The sequence below is a fragment of the Pinus tabuliformis genome, chromosome 3_2 (genome assembly GCF_031772625.1).
Source record: "Pinus tabuliformis cultivar Carrire ecotype Pingquan chromosome 3_2, CPIR1, whole genome shotgun sequence".
NCBI lineage: Eukaryota > Viridiplantae > Streptophyta > Pinopsida > Pinales > Pinaceae > Pinus > Pinus tabuliformis.
The window spans coordinates 521474738-521480504 of record NC_142302.1 but is presented as its reverse complement, the minus strand read 5'-3'; the positions used below and the strand labels follow the sequence as shown (position 1 = coordinate 521480504).

At 37.4% G+C, this 5767-nt stretch overlaps 1 long non-coding RNA gene across 1 annotated transcript; it reads right to left on the bottom strand.

The window, feature by feature from the left end:
• Positions 1 to 469: 469 nt before the first annotated feature.
• LOC149181610 (uncharacterized) lies at positions 470 to 2388 on the bottom strand. The gene is made up of 3 exons (XR_016257549.1): positions 2159 to 2388; positions 1865 to 1976; positions 470 to 621 (listed from the first exon to the last, which is right to left on the bottom strand). It is a non-coding gene; the product is annotated as an uncharacterized LOC149181610 (long non-coding RNA).
• Positions 2389 to 5767: the final 3379 nt, after the last annotated feature.

Sequence of the window (5767 nt, the reverse complement as noted above, 5' to 3'; positions counted from 1 at the left end):
ACCAGTTATTTCAAAACAATGTACCAGTTTATGTTGCTAGGCCAAAATCACACAACTGCAATAGAAATAGTCACATGAGCAAGTTTCAATAATACATAAATCGCGGGGCCCAAAATCACACAACTACAATAGAAATAGTTACATGAGCACTATATACTAAAGATCTGAACATTATTGAATAACTAACTTGCAGAGAATCATTATCAATTCAAGATACACCAGTTTATGTTGCTAGCCCAAAATCACACAACTGCAATAGAAAATTCAAGACCCGAGTAACATGAAAACCGCCGTGAAGCTTACATTTGACCTTGAAAATACGCATTTCTTATGACAGACTGTAACATGTGAAGAATACAAGACAAGCACGAATGCTAACAATTAGGACATTAGTCCGGCATCTGAGCAGAGACGATAGAAAGTGCCGTGAAGCTTACATTTGACCTTGAAAATACGCATTTCTTATGATACACTGTAACATGTGAAGAATACAAGACAAGCACGAATGCTAACAATTAGGACATTAGTCCGGCATCTGAGCAGAGACGATAGAAGCATAAAAAATGCGAGTTGCACCACCATGGCTGACCCAAATGCATATTTGAAGCATCCGTCGTACACCTGTAACAGAGAAGGAAGCGGGGAAATAAGACAATGCGTAAAATAATGCAAAAGAGATGTTATTGTTTTTTTGGTTTCTTTTTTCTTTGTCTTTCGACTTTTACGATGTCAATAATCAGAAGAGCCATGAGAACAAGTGCTAAGAGAAACAATGCTGCGAGTTGAGTAAGTTGGCTTATGCTAATGGATTCCATGTTATGTGAAGCGGGAAGATGTATGTGAATATCCAGGTGCAGAAGAGGCCAATTTATAAAAAAGTTCAACGTGTTTGTAAGCTGGTTTTAAGTGTGAATGGAGCTAAAATACTTGAAGCTCGGATGGAGCAGGGCAGTATTTAATGGTCGGCATAAAACGAAAAGCTTACGTTAAGTGAGCAATCGGTGCAATTAAGTGATCGATATGACATGGGGAGCAAATGGCATATGGAATGATGTATGTGGCGGCAGAAGTAAATGCGAAATTAGGTGATGTATTTGACATCGGGCAATCTTGGTGGTAGATTGGGTCCAAGCTATTCTAATAAACAATTGGCTAGACAGGAGATCTATGTCAATATCTAGGTGTAGGAATAAGTACATATACGGATTGATTTGGAATGGAGATGAAATACTTGGAGATCAGATTGGAGGAGGCGAGTATTTAACGATGGGCATAAAACGAAAACCTTACGTTAAGTGAGCGATCGGTGCAATGAGGTGATCGATCTGACATGGGGAGGAAATGGCATATGGGATGATGCATGTGGCGGCAGTAGTAAATGCGAAATTAGGTGGCATAGAAAGTCTGTCAGGAAGTCTCTCTGTTTTGATCTTCATTTCTCAAGGGATATCTAGTGACAAGACACCATGGTTGAGAATTCACTGTTTAGTTTCAAGTCTAGGACACATAGTTGGAAGACTCATATATTTGCATAAAATACAGAGTAGTGATCTGTTATCGAGTGATCATAGAATACTTGATTCGACATTGATTTGCCCTGCCCTTCTCAGAAGCAGCTTTTCTGTTCATTACAAAGGAAGGGTGGTCTATAGCTTATGCAATATATATGTAGTATTTGACGTATAGCAACAACAACAATAGTCTAAGCAATGGGAATAGCACTAATCTAATGCTTATCTGACTAATCAAGTATGGATATCACAAAAAACACTTAGGTCTAATTTCATATCTGGATTAAAGAAATGTTCTTGATTAAAGAAATCTTGTCTTCACAACTTTTTAAACGTTGGCCTTTAATGCATACCTGACAAATTGTACAGAAGCTCGTGTGCATCGTACGTTAAGCAGAGGATAGGGTTGAATCCATGTAAAACTTTAGCAATGTAATTTTTTCCTGAAGTAGCTCAGCTTGTCACCTAGAATAATTCGAGAGAAAAAGAAAACAGTTAACTCTCAGTTCATTCTAGCTTCAATACAATGTAACCTAATTTACTAAATTATTTTCCCTGGCGTGGGGTATTTCCTATTATAACTAACAGAATCCAGGTCTCTAATAAACCCAAAAGAAAACAAGAAAAGCAATGGAATTCTAACTTACTGTGTCGAGGTCCCATGAACTCCACATAGAAATTATTGCTTGAATCCTCTACATTCTTCATTTTAAAGCCTTTCATCATACTGCCCATTGACCAACACTTTCCAGTGAATGGAAGCCAGCCAGAGAAGAAAGACGAAAACTGACATATTATAGAGGTGCAGTTGCTGGACAATATCTGTGTACCCTACAAGAAATGTCTGAGAAGCTGGGAAAATCACATTCCTCATTAATACTACGGCATGAGAAGGGATGTTGCAGAACTTCTCATGAACTTACAGGATCAGAATACTTTTTAATTGGAGTTAATACTTATGTATTGCAAGTTGTGCTCATCACAGATCCTTACCATAACTTCATGCTTTCGATGACAGGAGCAGCTTTAGGCTGACTGTATTCTTCATAATATTTAAAATCTTATCAACAAGAGAGAGAGATTGCAGAACTTAATGGTTAAGTTTTACCTAGTTGACCACACTTTTGGGGACAAGTTGAAGTTCCGTGAGCATATTAGTGTTCAACTAGTTACACCAGTAATTGGGCATATCCCTGCAGTTGGTTATGATAACTAAATCTCAGCCATAATGAACTGAATACCTTCTATGGTGACTGCTGGTCAACGTATTCTTTTATGTCACCAAAACTGTAACAATCCAATGTCAACTCTTCATGCTTGAGTGTAACATTATGTTCAGGAATGAGGAATGAGCAAGAAACTTTTAATTGTCATCATTAACAAAACAACGTGTAGCTAAAACAAAAGATGTATATGATGGATCAATCTCCAATGCAACAGTCTTAAAAACGCAGCCAGAAAACCCTTCAAACAGCAATCCCAAAATTTCTACTATGAAAATTTAGCTAACCAGATCTGAAAAAATTAAGCCCTTTTAGCCTAAGGACAGAATGTGGATTAATAGTCAGTCGAATTTCGCAAAATGAAGGGCTATTCTAACTGCTTGTAGCCATTCAGGTCTACTGAAGGAGCTGCTTTAGGCTGACTGTATTCTTCATAATATTTAAAATCTTATCAACAAGAGAGAGAGATTGCAGAACTTAATGGTTAAGTTTTACCTATTTGACCACACTTTTGGGGACAAGTTGAAGTTTTGTAAGCATATTAGTGTTCAACTAGTTACACCAGTAATTGGGCATATCCCTGCAGTTGGTTATGATAACTAAATCTCAGCCATAATGAACTGAATACCTTCTATGGTGTCTGCTGGTCAACGCATTCTTTTAAATCTTATCAACAAGAGAGAGAGAGATTGCAGAACTTAATGGTTAAGCTTTACCTATTTGATCTCACTTTTGGGGACAAGTTGAAGTTCTGTAAGCATATTAGTGTTCAACTAGTTACACCAGTAATTGGGCATATCCCTGCAGTTGGTTATGATAACTAAATCTCAGCCATAATGAACTGAATACCTTCTATGGTGACTGCTGGTCAACTCTAAATAGAATGAAGGTCACACATCCTACAGGTATTGGCAGCAGCCTATCACTGTAACATAAGCATGGTATTTGTCTACAGGCTTAAAAACGCAGCCAGAAAACCCTTCAAACAGCAATCCCAAAATTTCTACTAGGAAAATTTAGCTAACCAGATCTGAAAAAATTAAGCCCTTTTAGCCTAAGGATAGAATGTGGATTAATAGTCAGTCGAATTTCGCAGAATGAAGGGCTATTCTAACTGCTTGTAGCCATTCAGGTCTACTGAATGAAAATTTAGCTAACCAGATCTTGAAAAATTTAAGCCCTTTTAGCCTAAGGACAGAATGTGGATTAATAGTCAGTCGAATTTCGCAGAATGAAGTCTAGGTAATAACCAATTTCTAGTGTCTTGTTCATAGTTTCTGGTACAAGTCAACCATCGTTGAGATTTGCAAGCTGAGTTTCAATTCGATTGACTTGAATAGATATCACTAGGTCCAATAAGTTTTGAAAAGTATCCCAACTCTGCTTTGCACTTTTGTTATTCTTGGTGTGATGAAAAGATCCAATTCCACAAACAGAGTAATCTATCCAATGGCTTCATCCTTTTTCAAGTAAACAAGGTCACAGCTGTCATAATCAAAGGTGACAAGGGGTTTCTCCAAATACATCCATAAACCCTTGCTACAACGATGGGTTGTCATATGACCAGACCAAATATGGTATTTGACCCCATTTAGATAGGAAAATTTGTTTTCCATCCACATATGCCAAAGGCACCAACACTACCTTGGAGAAAAACTGCAGTGTTTTAGTTGAAAAGAGAGAAAAAGGAGTGTGCTCCCCTAGAAAAGGACACAAATCTGAAAGAAATCCCCATAAATCCACTGGAAAAACCCTAGAAATTTATTGCTATCCCAAAAAAGTGCTAAAGAAGACTCTAGTTTCAGACTTGAAACAACATTAAAACAACACTGAATAGAGATGGAAGAGTTCACACTATCTCTAATACCAAGTTGAGATCATTAAGTAGATAGTGGATGTACAGTGATTTCTCCAACAAACCCTAATTCAGCCAAGTGAAAATACAGCAGAAATGACACAGCACTATAATGATAAACACAAGAGAGATTTTTGTGTGTCCAAGCACACGAACAAGAGAAGTGCACTATGGGAAGATTTCCCATAGACCTTTATCAATATATAACTTGAAGTTTACAAATAAGAAATGTCATATATACTCACCTCCTTTAGGGCTGGGGTGTAAGCCCCAAGAGGTCTACGTAGGTCATCCTTAACCAAAATGAGCAATAATATAAAAAATAAAAGTTCAGCACGTGGCCTCTAAGTGAAGATTAACCACCTAATCTCACCATATTCATGCATACACAATGGCAGCAACAATTCTTGCATATTAATTTGTGGATAATACAGAAAGAAAATGCATTGTATCCCTAGGGACTTAACAGGAAGTTAACGTTCCCACAGGCTATCTTCCCTTGATTGGATTCTCTTACATGCGGCATGAACATTGGCCAGATGATGTAATTTTGCAGCAGTAAGAAATAGCCCCCATTTATCTACCAGAATTCTACGCATTTTTCTGGTATAGTAACTTATCCAAGTGATGTATTATTTCCAAAGAAGTAGAATCTCCATTCAAAAGAAATAAAAGAAGGGCTATTTCAAATTTCAAGTCCCCCCTTCTGCTGAAGGGCTATTCTAACTGCTTGTAGCCATTCAGGTCTACTGAATGAAAATTTAGCTAACCAGATCTGGAAAAATTAAGCCCTTTTAGCCTAAGGACAGAATGTGGATTAATAGTCAGTCGAATTTTGCAGAATGAAGTCTAGGTAATAACCAATTTCTAGTGTCTTGTTCATAGTTTCTAGTACAAGTCAACCATCGTTGAGATTTGCAAGCTGAGTTTCAATTCGATTGATTTGAATGGTCTAATAAGTTTTGAAAAGTATCCCAACTCTGCTTTGCACTTTTGTTATTCTTGGTGTGATGAAAAGATCCAATTCCACAAACAGAGCAATCTATCCGATGGGTTGTCATATGACCAGACCAAATATGGTATTTGGCCCCATTTAGATAGGGAAAATTGTTTTCCATCAGATTGGAGCAGGCCAGTATTTAATGATGGGCATAAAACGAAGACCTTACGTTAAGCGA